The sequence below is a fragment of the Myodes glareolus genome, chromosome 14 (assembly GCF_982192425.1).
Source record: "Myodes glareolus chromosome 14, mMyoGla1.1, whole genome shotgun sequence".
NCBI lineage: Eukaryota > Metazoa > Chordata > Mammalia > Rodentia > Cricetidae > Myodes > Myodes glareolus.
The window spans coordinates 1,881,674-1,896,406 of NC_142039.1; the positions used below are offsets into that span (position 1 = coordinate 1,881,674).

Consider the following 14,733-nt stretch of genomic DNA (forward strand, 5'->3'; position numbering starts at 1 on the left):
TTCTAGTTGAGGAATGACTTCTAGTTGGGTCGCTCCTGAGTGTGCTCACCTGTGTTCTGGACTGCACCCTGTACACCTGGATTGTGTCAGGCCAGTTAGATGTCACCCAGACCCTCGACTTCCTGTGACAGGTGGTGTTGCTACCTCGTGTTAGCAATGTGAGAACAGTGAGTTAAAGCATTTGGAGGACCTAAGCCTGTTACTGGCCTGCAGTAAGCTCTCAATACATTCTATGAACTCACTTTCTGATTGCAGATGTCAAAACTCTTTTCGATGCTTTTCCTTAATCACATAACAAATTGTCTAAAGTCAAAGAGTTACTGGCTCAGTTTTAGAGGGTCTGGTCCCATCACTGTGTGGGGTGCCATGTTGTAATGGTAGGGATCCTCCCCAGTGATCTAAAGTCCTCCCACTTGGCCCAATCTCCTAAATAAAAGCTCTCCCATCTCCCCAGAGCAGCACCGTGGGACCAAACCTTTAATAACGGTAGGAAACTTGAGATCCCAACTCTAGGAGATAAGATGGGCATTAGAAGATCAGCCCACATTGGTAGAGCACTTTCCTGCCTTTGTATGCAGGACCCTGGGTCAAGCCCAGGTCCCACCCTCACCCCCACTGCCTCTTTTAAATGCGTGAGTTTTCAGTATTAGAACGGCTCCTGGGATGGAGCACTGTCTTCTCCAGGTGCTTTATTACAAGTCACTGAGGGACTGGGAAGGTGGTTCAGTGGGTAAGAGCACTTGTGCTGTAAGCGTGAGGACAGGTTCAGATCCCTACCACTCAGATGAAAAGGCTGTGCGTGCCTCTAACCTCAGTAGACAGGCTGAGCCAGCCAGCCTAGCCTGAAAGGCGAGTTCTTGTTCAGTCAGAGACCCTGTCTCAAGACAGGAAGATGGAGAGTGATCAAGGAACCAACGTATTGCTGTGGCCTCTGCATTTGCACTCTTAGATGCTCATGTGCACAGACTCATATGCAAGCACCCCTCCACACACACACACTCACTATCAGTAAATGAAACAGACTTTTCAAGAATTTCTGTATTATCTCCTATTAAGTAAATCTTTATTGAACTTCTACCACATTAAAAAAAAAAACCTGAGGTTTAAAGAGAAAACAGAAAGGGCAGGATTTGGGCATGGGGTAAGCTCTCGAAAAGGCAGCTTTGACTGGAGCCCTGTGGGCTGTGTAGACTTTGCACCTGCAGATATTGACAAGAGAACATGCCAAGCAAAGAAAGCAACACGGACATAGGTAAGACAGAGACACAGCGCCTCTGGAAAGAACTAGGAAGCAGTGGGGTGGTACTTGGAACCTCAAGCTGGGCAATGGAGAGAACTCAGTGCCCCCAGAACAGTCCAAATGTGAACCCACAAAATGGTAGAGACACAAAGGAAGAAGCTGCCTGCATGGGAAGCTTCCGAGTCTCCGTCTCTGGCCAGTTTTGATGGAGTAAGGAAGTGGGAAGACTCAAAGGTTTCAGTAAACATAAGCACAGGGCAGCAGGGAGCAGCGTGAGGGCACCAAAAGGTTGATAGAATTTGTAGGTTGTTTCCCTAGCATTTCTTGTCAACTGTGGGTTTATATTTCTTTTTTTAAAAAAAATGTCTTTTTTAAGATTTATTTTTTATAATCCATAGTGGTCTGCTGGCATGTATGCCTACATGCCAAAAGAGGGCACCAGATACTATTATAGATGGCTCAGAACCACCATGTGGTTGCTAGGAATTGAACTCAGGACATCTGGAAGAGCCAGTGTTCTTAACCATCTCTCCAGCCCCAAGTTTATATTTCTAATGCAACTCATATTAATACTATCGGCCTTTTCCCTAGAATGAATAAAAATTCACAGGTAGTAAAATATTAGCTTAATTGCGCTAGACTAATGGCAGAGCAGCATATATGTTTACATTAGAGACCAGAAAACGTTCTGTGCATGGGAACCAAAAGCTTCACACAGGTGTGTTCCAACTCAAAACACACATTTGTATGATTCTAAGATTTTTGTCTGTTAAAATGAGTTTTATTTTCTTTTTATGTATACATGTATGTGGGGGGGGTGCACATGTGAATGCAATTTCTCTTATTGGCCAGAAGAGGGCGAGCAGTCCGTAAAAATGGAGTTACCTGTGCTTGTAAACTATCTGATGTGGGTGCTGGGAACTGTAATCTACTGGAAGGGTAGAGCTCTCTGAACAGCTGAGCCATCTCTCCAGATCTTTCATTTTCCCGTTATTCAACTACACTGTTAAAAAAACAAAAAACTGAATGGGCACAGTAACTCTGAAAATTAAACTGCAGGTTTTATTAATAATGAATTGAACCAGATGTGGTGATCATGTAACTTAAATCACAGTAGAGGTGTGACCACCAGAGGCTCAAGCGAACTTGAATTGCATGAGAATCTGCCTTAAACCCAAACGAATCATTCACTTTTAAATTTGAATGCACATATTATTTTACATAATAAATACATAGAATTCTAAATTTTCAAACATGTAACCGTGCAAGTTTTTGAAGTTATTCTTGACTGTTTTATACAGCATCTCACTTTGTAGCCCAGAATGGCCTCAAACTCATTTTCTTTAGCCCTCAGCTTCCTAGAGTGTACTGATGATAATCATGTGCCACCACGGTTGCCATTTGTTGGACTTTGAATGAAACTTCTCATAATATCTACATTTAAAATTGTCTGCAATAAATTTATTTAAATACTACCACTGAAATTCACCTGTGCTAATTGTTTTAAATGTTTGACTAATTAGTGACGTCAGTTGTAAAAGAATGAAAGTTTCCTTATATACCTTTAAAAGCTATTTTATAAACCTATTTGTGTGTGTACGTACATGCAGGAGTAGGAGTACACACACATGCATATTTGCATGCAGTGGTGTGCACCACATCAGGTCCAGGAGTTCACTCAGGTGGTTTGTCAGGCTTGCCCAGCCAGTGCCCTTACCCCTCTCCATGTCCTTCCGCCCTCCCCTCTCAGCTACCGCCCATTTCTTCCTTCTCCATTCCCCATGATTCTCGGCACCTACCTAGGTTTGGAGGCTGTAATCTCTGCATGCTTGCCTTTGCATTCTGCGCCATGTTTCTGTGGTACACCTTTCTATGTGGATTGAAATGCTTCATATTTAACTCTTTTAAAGACCAAATTAATTAGTGCCTTACTACTCTGTGATTATTGAATATTGATTTCTAAATTTATTAAAGAGAACCAGAAACAATAAATATACTTTTTGCCTAAGCTAGATATAAATAAATAACTTTTGCTCATGTTTTATTTCAATAAATAATTTTGTAATCTTGAAACATAAAGTAACAAACTATACCTTTCAAAATAAGGTATAAAATAGTGTAGCCTGTTTATGTGAACAGGAAATAAATTGACCAAGGTAAAAAACATCTTTTCCTTTGTTTTCCCCCCTGGTTGACATGGGGTAGGGCTTGGTAAACAAACAAACAAAAAGAGACCACAACATCTTAGTTATATGAGACATAATCAAGCTATTTTGTGAAGATTTAAATTGATTCTTTATACATGTAACACTTAAGCTGGGTGAAGTGTGTTTATCGTTGTTGTTTGGCTCCTAACCTGCACTATTGTGTCAGTCTTTTCCCTCCCTAGACAAGTGTTTGGATCCTTCCTGTGTCAGCTGTCACTATGAGGTCTTTGTCTTTCTCTTCATGTTAACCCCGTGCCCTTCTGCTCTGGTGTTAAAGATGTGTCTGTAAGCTGCTGGACCCTCACATCACATTTGCTCACGCATCCAGCTGTGCTATAGGAACCTGAGGACTTAGCATGCAAGAAGCCCTGATTTTGATCCCTAGTGATGAAGGCAAAAACAAAAACAAAAACAACATAAGGAAAAACCCTTTTGTCTGTTGTCAAGTGTTGGGGCTCCTGAGGTACCCTCTCCCTTGACTCGGTCACTGAAATCCCTGCTGCTGGAGCATCTCTCAGGATTGTAGTCAATGTACTTTTAAAACTCTAAACTAGACTTTGCCCACCGTGTAGATATACATACTAATAGCAAATACTGAAGGCATCGTTTCATTGCAACTCACATAGTATCTCAAAAGCTTTTTAAATGTTTTACTCATTCTTATTGTGTATGTATGTGTGTGGTGGGGGTTGTGTCCTGACCTTTGTGCAGAGGTCAGAGGACAACCTTGGGAAGCTGGTTCTTGCCTTTGCCTTTCTGTGGGTTCCCTGGGTGGAGCTCAGGTCATCATGCTCCCATAGCCATGGCCTCCACCCACAGGGCTACCTCACTGGCACCTGAACGTCTTTGGTTAGCCTTTCTTCTGTTTTAAGGTGTGAACGCAGGGTTAGAAGGAAGAGGTACTTGAAGAAAGGAAGGTGTGTTTGAGAACATGGGCATGACTTCTCAAAGGATTCTCTTTGCTTAGCTTTCTCTGTATTTAATTTTTTAATATTTATTTATTTATTATGTGTACAATATTCTATCTGTGTGTATGCCTGCAGGCCAGAAGAGGGCACCAGACCTCATTACAGATGGTTCTGAGCCACCATGTGGTTGCTGGGAATTGAACTCAGGACCTTTGGAAGAGCAGGCATCTTAACCGCTGAGTCATCTCTCCAGCACCCTGTATTTAATTTTTTTATATGTCATTTTTTTCTGTGAACTGCAGGAGAATAGAGGTAGTCATAAAATAGCATCACCCCCAAGACTTCAACCTTTTCGGGGAGACCCAGGAGACTGAGGAGAGAATGAGGCTGTGGGTATTTGTAGCTCGTGCGGGTGGTATGAGCAAGGCTGTGGGTTTGGTGCCCAGCAACATGGGGAGAGGGAGGGATCACACAGCTGGCTGGCAGCAGAGCATGGGAGCCTCACTCCTTTAAAAGAAGATGCTCATGGATAACCATGAGACAAGAAAGGTAGGACTTTAAAGATTAAGTTTTAGCTTATTCATGAAGCAGTTCTAAAAAAAAAAGTCATGTGGCTGGAAATGCCCCCTCCTTCTTAAGACAAGTCTTTGAAACACAGCAGGAGGAGGTGATTTCACGAAATCGTGCTCTTTTAAACATGTTTTTCTCTGTTTTTATTTGTGTGAGTATTTTGTCTGCTCATATATCTGTGCACTAAATGCATGCAGTGCCTGAAAAGGTCAGAAGAGGGCGTCAGGTCACTTGAGTGGTGTTTTGGGTGGTTTTGAATCATCATGTGGATGCTGGGGGTGGAGCTTGACTCAGTGGTCACTAGGCCAGTGTTAAGGCATGACATTATGGCAGAGAGTGTGTGATGTAACTAAGCTACTTACCTCATGGCTGTCAGGCAGCACAGGGAGAGAGAGGAAGAGCATTCTCTTACAACAAAGCCCTCCCTCACAAACCTGTTAATGTGTGAACCATTGGTCCTCTGAAAGACCAGCCCGTGTTCGTAACCAGTGAACCATCTCTCCAGCGCCGTGCTCTTCTTTTATACTTAATAACATTATTTTTTTATTCCCACTGAGAATTAAGAATTTGAAGCAAGACAATTTTGCAGTGTCTGTTCCCAGTTCATTAACTTCAGAACATGGCTCTTCCCATAGATGGTGAGCTTTCAGTGATCTGGGAAAAGCACTGGAATAACTCAAGAAAACAAAGACAGAGTTGTGTTATGACAGAGGAGCACTAGAAAGGCACAGTGCAAGGGTGGTATTTCCCAAAATCTGGTGTAGGAAAGTATGTGTGCATTAACAGTGCCTCAAATAAGAGGTTGCATCCAGGAACTAACTCTTGCTGGAGATACAGAACGCCATGGGTTTCATCCTCAGTGAGGGAGGCAGAGGGGCAGAGACTGATGGAGAGGGAGACAAGCATGAAGGGTGCAAGAGAGAGGAGAGAGAGGCTTAAAATTTGCAGTTGTGTTTAAGGTCTAGAATTTACAGTTTTCTTCAAGAGAAAGGACTGAAGAGCTGAGAAGGTTAGTATAAATCCAGCCCAGCATTTATGTAATAATGAGCCTGATTTAGACATTCTCTAGAATTGTTTTAAAGCTTTCATATGAAAGGGAAATGGGTGAGGGTACCTTCTCTAGCAGCAACTAAGTCCTCTGTGATTAATTGCAGGCACTGAGCGGGGCATGGATTTTATACTCTGCTGTGTTATTCTGAGGGCTGTGTGCCCTTACTTCCCAGTTACCATGTTGACATTGAATTGACTCATCTGCTCTTCCTTACGTTGGTATGGACTTTGAAATTTGGAAAGATGGTTACTATAGTGGGAACTCGTTTGTAATGGATGTCTGTCTAGGAGAAGAGGTGGTTACTATAGTGACTCGTTTGTAATGAATGTCTGCCTAGGAAAACAGCAGCAACAAGGAATGAAAGTAAAGCTGAGACAGTAAAATGGGTACAATACAGATGTCCTTTAAAAATACGTGCTGTGATAGGTGGTGGTGGCGCATGCCTTTGGAAGACAGAGGCAGGAGGATCTCTGTGAGTTCGAGTCCAGCCTGGTCTCTACGGAGCAAGTTCCAGGACAGGCTTCATAACTGCTGGGAAACCCTGTCTCAACCCCTCCCCCCAGAAAAAAAAAGGAGTCCTGTGAAGGTGGGCACTGGGACACACACCTGTAATCTCAGCGTTGGGAAGGCTGAAGCAGGAAGATCACTAGTTTGAAGCCAACTTGGGCTGTATAATAAAGTTCTAGGCTAACCTGGTCTACACAGTGAGACCTTGTCTCAGAAAAATAAATAAATAAATAAAGCTTGCTCGGGTCACTCTTATGCATAAAGTATGTCATCAAATCCTTGGAGCAGCCTTACTGATAGGTTTATGATTCTTGGCTTTTGGAACGAGAAAGAACAGCTCCAAGGGCTTAGAGTAAAGCAATTTCCCATCCAAGTTCCCTTTGAGAACTGCTGAGGCTTAAATACAGTTGAACTCCGTTAGATACAGGGTGTGGAGTGTAGCATCTGCTCCAGTTTCTGTAGGAATTCTGTCTGGTCCTTTGTTTAAGTGTCTTGGCGCTCAGCAGTTACAAACACCTGCTGCTCTTGCAGAGGACCCCAGTTCAGTTCCCACTTCCCTTGTGGGGTGGCTCACAACACCTCTAACTCTAACTTCAGGCCATCTGTGGCTTCCATGGGCACCTGTGCACCTGAGTACACATACATAACCCACATAACTAAACATAAAAATAAAATATTTTTTAAAAATATCTTAATTAGTGGTAATAAATATAATACTTTATATAGGTCTTCAAGGTTTTTTCAGGTTTGTGTATCAGGCATCTTAGATAATTAGATGCATAATGTGGTTAGAAATTTTGTTTCCTTGAGTTCTCTTGACTAGAATTTGCCAAAGTGTGCTATAGTGTGTTCAGAGACATTTGAGATATGTTGTATTAAGCATACCATTTCTTTCTGCAGGCTGCCTCTGAGCCTATATGTCATGAACCCACAGCTTTTTAAAAGGGCAAGGTGTGATCCATACTAATTTTCATGTGTTCTTTTATTTCTTTAGCGCCAAGGGTGGAATCAGGGTCTTTAGCATGCTAGTCAAGTGTTGTCATGGAGCTACACATCCAGTCCCTGCTGGTTTTTTATATAACTATATGTAGCTTTTACCTCAGAGTATCTGGACTGGTGTATTATAAAAACATACTTTTGGAGAATGTCAAATTAATATGTGGAAAGACACGTTAGTATTTAAGACCAAGGTTTTTTTGCCCAGCTATTCAAGAAGAGCTTTTGTCAACCATAATTTTTATAGATACAGAATCATCTTTATTCAAAGAATCACACATTCAGTCTTTTCTGTCTTAAACCATGAAAATTTTAAGTCATTTTTATAAGTGTTCTGTTAAGATTATATGTGTCTGTCTGTCTGTTGAGACAGGATTTCTCTCTACAGTCCTGGCTGTCCTGAAACTCACTGTATAGCCCAGACTGGCCTTGAACTCTCAGAGCTCCTCCTATCTCTGCCTCCTGCTTACTGGGATTAAATGCATGTGCCACCACTGCCTGGTCTTATATGTGTTCTTTATAGTAAACAAGAGTCAGTGTACATGAAGGGTCTCTTAAGAGGATAATGCTTAAGAAAACTATGGTACATACAACTAGACCAAACACAGTTAGCCAGAGTGGGATACTGTGGCAAGAGGTAGCAAGTTTGAGGCCAGCTTGGGTACGCAGTGAGACTCTATCTGAAAAATAATCAAATACTTTTAAAAGAATATTTAGTAATAATGGAACATCCTCAAATTGTATGATGGTACAAAGGCCATGAAGCAGATAACAGTAGTGTTATCAGGAATATGTAGCATTATTCTGACAATGTAAAACAAGCAAAGAAAAAGTAAAACCAAAAACTAACAAAGCAAGCCCAAAAAGATTGGCAGAAATGAAAACACCAAAATGTTAACCTTGTGAATAAATCGATTAAACAAATATATTACCACATCTCAAGGTGTCAACACAGTCCTACTTGTCTAGGCTTTGGGCCTATGTGTCCCATGTTTGGGAAACTCAATTATCAGGAAGTCAGATCTGGATGTGGATTCTATCTCCATCTGCAATTCCCGGAGGCAGATGGGTGTTTGATGTACTTGCTGCTGCATTTTTGGACCCAGAAGGAGGATAAACAATGCATGCATGTATGGAATGCACCCTTTTAATGCAAGAAATGTCATGAGGGTAAATGCCATGAGAACCTTGGGCTAAGGCCTCAACCTGAACTGATATTTCCCTTCAAGTTCTTTGGCAGATGGATGAATCAGTTATTTTTCTTGTTGCTATGACAAAATGGCAGACAGAAGCACTTAGGGGAAGAACAGTTGAGCGGGAAAGGTCAGTCCTGTGGCAAAGGCATGGCTGAATTCATGGTAGAAGGAGTTTGTTATCCAAACACTATCCAGAAGCAGAGAGCCACTCTAGAATCTTCAAACAGTCCCGAATTATGCCTGCCAGCTAGACCAAAACTTCTGTGATTTCCCAAAACAGTGTCACTAGCTGAGCCCAAGTGTTCAAATGCATGAGCCTGTGAGGGACATTTTAAATTCAAATGGTAACAAACTACAAAAGTCTAAATGGAGGGCAGGAGACGGCTCAGTGGGTCAAGTGCCTGTTTCCCAACCTGACAACCCAGTTCGGTGCCCAGAACCCATAAGGTGGAAAGAGTCTGACAAGTTCTCCTCTGATCTGTACATGACACTTCCTCCAACACTAGAGAAATACATAAAAATTGAAGAAAATCATTATAGAACGGCACTTGGAAATGGGTTGAAATTTTGCTCTCTGCTCTGGTGACAGTGTCCTTCCTTTGTTCTCCTGATGAGCTCAACTTGTCCCCAGGCTTCTCCCAACTCTCCCTCTTCTTCCTCTGCTCTCTGAACCCTTGGTGTTCCCTGGGGCTTCATCCTCATGACTCACTCCTGACACCTGCAATCTTACCGCTCTCTTCCCTCCTGTGGAAAGGACAAGGAACTGGATGCAGAGAGCATCTGCAGGCGACGTTACTCAGAGTGTCAGTCAAAACAGACACAGTGGAAAACAACATTCCATTTTGCTAAAGTTAACTTATTTGATGACAAGAAAGATAATCCTGTACCCAAGGTTAAAAAGAAACTAGAAAGTATTGCATCCTGTTGCAGAAGCAGTAGCAGTTCAGTGCGACCTCGCTTTCTCCATTACCCTCAACCCACCAACCAACCCAGACCCTGGTCTGATCACTCGCATAGGGCATTACTTTACTGGTGGCTGTTTTGTTCCTTCAAATTTCACTCCGTCACCCCTCCTGTGTCAACTGTGCCTTACTGACTCACATATGTGTTCCTCGGGAAACGGAACCTGAAGCTTGTTCTCTGAAGCCCAGTCTTCCTCCTGCTCTGACTCATGGTCCTTCCTGGACACCAAGCCTCTTATGAGCACCCTAGTGGGCTAAGTGAGTAAACAGTAATTAACACAACTCATGTGAGATACACTCTGCCAAATATTTTGAACACAGTTTAATTCTTACATTTTTAAATATTTTTCTAGATGGAATTGTATTCTTCTGGGCCACCTAGTTGTTCAGATCCATGACTTAGAAAAGAATTCTGGTTTCTCAGCTAAATACTAAACTGCTGCCGTTCAAGCTCAAGTTTCAGTGGTTTCCACCTTGGGCTTTCCACACTTCTCCAGCTGTAATAGGTAAACACCTCATTAGAATGCAATCCAGGGGTCTCAATTGCCTGCTTATAAGGACTGAAGATTGTTAAACTCACTCACCCTTAGAGGGGTAGAAGTTCTGAATTTTGACAAAGTCTGCAGTGGTGTTAAATGGGTTTTCTATGACTTTAGAATGTAGTTTACATAATAAGATGGGCTGGATGAAATTTTTTTAATGTCTATATTGGTAAGATCACTTCATAAAGTTTTTAAATTGTAGGCATAAATCACAATGTAGATAACTAACTCAGCATGCAGATATGATTTCTGGGATACTTTAGTAAATATATTGCAATATAAACTGTAGCATTTCCTTTCTAACATTTTCTAGGTTAAAAAAAAAAACCCAACGTATCATAAAGGGTACTCAGTCTAAATTTTGCTAAGTGTTAGTTGGAAGAATTATTTACTGTCATTTCTTTGTGGCTTATTGTGAAAAAGTAAAAACAACAAGTTAAGGGAAATTATTGCCTTAAATAAAAACATGTTCTTTCAATATTGCTGCTTTTGCACATTGTTCATTCCCGTTTAACCCATTCGTATTTAAAGACGTTATTTTCCCATTTCCCCAATTAAATGCAACAGTAGCATTCCCCTTTGAGAGGTTATACATACTGTATTTTCTCATTTTTCTAACACAGACTGCTTTGCCCTAACTCTAAATCAAATATTTGGCAAATAAATATTAAGTGCTTACAGGAACGAGGAAGCTGGACTCCTGCTAACTAACCTGCTATTGTGATATTTAATCTTGTTGTCTTATCAAAGAATTTAACTGCTTATTACTCTTCATTTCTGCTTTCACGTCTTCCTTCTTATAATTGGGAAGATTGTCCTAAAGTTGGTCCATCTGTACCATTCTTTGCTTTTAGAGCAGATGTGTCCATATGTCTTCCACCTTCCTAAAGAACAATACCCAGCATCTTCTTTGCACCCTACTATATCCCTCCTTCCCCATTTTATGTTCTCCCTCCCTGCTTAAATCTTATTTCTGAGACTCCCCCTCTAAAATCAAGATAGTAGAGATTCTGTTCTAACCTCTAAATCGTCTCTCACCAGCTTTGGGACAGTAGGCAACTCACATGCCATCTCTAAGCCAGCAGACACATCAAGTAGGGATTGCTTGGAAGTAGTGAAGTATTACTGCCAAACTCTTACATTGCCAAGAGTGTAGTAAGTGTGCAGTAAGTGGTGGGCATTATTCTTGCTGATCAAAGTGGAGTTGACTTCAGAAAATGAAAGGTTCATGTAGGCTTAAGGATCTTTGAGTTCATCTAATTGCTTGTTTGGTTTTCAGATTAGAAAAGTAGAGTTTAGATGAATTAAGTTGTCAGTTTAATGGAGGAGGTGATATTGAGTTGCATTTTGAAGGATAATAACATTTTTCTTAGTAGCACTTGAAAGCAGAGACAGAAGGATGGAGAGTAGTTCACACCAGCCTGAATATGTAGGGAAAACATCTCAAAAAAAAAAAAAGCAAAGAAACAAAACAAAAGAGAAACAAGGGCTAAGGCTGATGTATGAAGCTGAGTACAGAACACTGGGTGTGCAAGGTCATTACTTCCATTCCCAGTGCCATCAAATGCAATAACTTGTATCTACAGACTGTGCTCTGTGGCCAGGGACCATTCTAAATGCTTTCGTGGATTGTTTTGTTCAATCTTCAAGACACTGTTGTAAGATAGAATTTCTGAAGGTAGTCTAGCGCTGGTCAAGAAGGTATAAAAGCATGAGTAAAACCTGGAGGTAGGAGAGCTATGCTGATTGCTGGAGTTGATGAGGCTCAACAGGGAAGAGCTTGACTTGGGTAATAATGAGGAGTAATGTGAGCAGCATTACAGGAGGTCTTGTCTTGCATCCTAAAACAAACTTAAGCTTTCCTTATGGGCAAAATAGGGAGCAATTACAAACACATGACTTGGGTAAAGAGGACATGAAGTAGAAGTTGGGTTTCAGGCAACTTGACCTATGGTGTGTACTATGAAGCCCTGCTAAAGGCACAGCTTGAACTATGTTCATAATATCAGGGTGACAATATTATAAGTAATTATTGTTTCCATTGATTAAACCTTGCATCTCATGGTGGGATGTGGGGGGCGATGGATAGACCTAACACTTGCACCTTAGCACTGATGAAGCAGAGGGAGGAGGATTGTGAGTTCCAGGCCAGCCTAAAATTCATATCAAGACCCTATCTGAGAACAAAGAGCAAGAGCATCTCTTTACTTTCTACTTTGACACTCTCATTCAAATGCCCACCACTTCTACTTGTTACTTTTGTAACAGGATTGTTGCGGGCGCCTCCTGCTATCCGCTAGCTGAGTAACTCTTCCCTTTTCCTGAGTACCTGGCAATCACTCCCGGGTGTCCTGTTCATGCAGCTCAGCTCCTCCACTAATACCTTTCTTTCTTCTACTGTGTCATTCCCCTTGGCATCTCTCAAAATCAAGTCCCATGCTGCCATCTATGATATTTGCTCAGCTTGTCTGCTGCCACACCTACAGAGAAAAAGAGAGTTGCTGGCTTGCTTGTTTTGTTTTTGTTTTGGACAGGGTCCCCTACATAGTCCACGCTGGTTGCAACACTGGAGATAGCTACTGCTTCTGCCTTCTGAGTTCTGGAATCCCAGGTGTACCACCACACCTGCCCTGACTGCTTTCTTCTGCATTTCCCTGTGCTTCTATGTTTGTGTTCCCTACAGAGATAGCCCATTATCACCTCTTTAGTGTTTATTTGTGATATGGATTATAGCTCTTTTGACGTCAAATCTCTTTTCAAAGATGTTTCCATTTGAGGAAAATTAAGTGTATTCAGCATATAGCACTAGTATACATTTTTGCAGCATTGAGACTTTCATATTGCTTTTGTTGAGGATACTTAGAAAAAGAGGGAGGTTTAAGTGAAAATGGAATAAAATGTTAAAGATAGTGCAGGGCCCATGGTTCTTCCTAAGGAATCTTTGAGTAGGAGAGCTAAGATTAGATCTGAGGCTTCCTCACTGTCCTGCTTCTCAGGACAAGGATGTATGGAGTGAATGTGGCAGAGGAGTGGAACTCCTGGGTGCTGGGACACCGAGAAGGACCTGGACTTGGATTACAGGGTACGAGGAGATGGATGGAGCACTGGATCGAAAACAAGTGCTCCTTTGCAGGCATGTTGCATGTAAAGGGCATGCTGATTTGCATGTAGATCTAAGTTGGTCGTGGATGATTTGAGAATTTCTAGAAAACAAAGAGATTATCTCAGCCATGCCCATTACTTATGATGTAGGATGTGGACAGCATATATCCACAAGCTGCTTGGCAGTCTGTTTTGTGTTGTTGGGATTGGAACCCGGGCCCTCGTGCATGCTACCAAGGCCCTACATGGGAGCCCTTAGACTGTCATTCCAGTGAAGATTAAATAATTTATTTCCTTGGCTCAGTCAGTAGACACTATTTTATCTTCTAAAATCTTCAGTTTCCCAACTATAAATTCTCTGACTAGGATTTTTAGTAGCCTAATATATAATATAGCCCGGAGGACAGCTATCATAATGTTTAGCCAATGTTTCCCTAACTGTTGAACCTAGCTAAATACAGGAGTTGTGTTTCATGGTGAATTCAGCAGTTCTTTGGGTTCTCAGAATGTGATGTGGTCTCCTTGGCTCTGAGATCTGTCTATTCCTCCCTCTCTTCTCCTCTTCCATAACGCATGCTTAGCTACATGATCTCACTGGGATATCATCTCCCAAACCTTTTGTGGATACGTCGAGCCTCACCCTAGGTTGCAGGCTACTTCTGCCAGTTCCAATAATAAGCATTGGTTTTATTCCTAATTCATCGGGAGAGGCAGTTAGCCAACCTAGATGCTGGAGGAAAGGCAGGTGAAAGTCCCACTGCCTCCCAGAAATGAGCTGTCTGTATTGGAGTTTTAGGATAATCTTGGAGAACTGCAGTCTGTATTCTGCTTGTCCCCTTGCCCCTGGTCTAGTGTAGCAAAGCATGTTCTTTTAGGACAAAGGTCGTAATTAATGTTACATAGAAACAAACCTAAAGAGAGTTTACCTGTGCACACTAAACTAATTAATAGTTCATATCAAACCTGTATTTAAGAATAGTGATATTTTTAATCTCCCGTTCCTGGTGTGGCCACCGAATCGCCACAGGTCTTTGATTCGATTTTACAAAGTTTCCCAGAGAACAGATGGCAAGTGTGAGAAACTACGGCTACACTGAAGTAACGTTTTTCAAATATAGCAGAAATGCTCGAGCGAGGTAGCAATACTGGATTGGCTCTGGGATTTGGAAACTGTTTCATCAAAGATTGTTACAATTTGCGGTAATTATTCTGTTTATTTCAATTAAACTAAAGGGGATAAATAAAATGTAGGATTGGAAAAAACTACTTTGCAGCTGAATATATGAGTAGGATGTATTTATAAAGACCACTGGGTGGGAGATTGACCAGTGATTTGATGCAGAACCTGTTCAGAATTATAACTCAAAGTTTGTTTGACTTAAGTGTAAGCTTGTGATTTCGCGTGCATTTTTATTTCTAAGTTCCTGGACCTCCCGCACTGCGCTGCGCTCG

General features: G+C 41.6%; 1 protein-coding gene across 1 annotated transcript in view; it reads left to right on the top strand.

Annotated features, from left to right (window-relative positions):
- Epc1 (enhancer of polycomb 1) overlaps positions 1-14,733 on the top strand; it is a 96,628-nt gene that overhangs the window by 10,358 nt on the left and 71,537 nt on the right. The gene's annotated exons all lie outside the window — the stretch shown is intronic.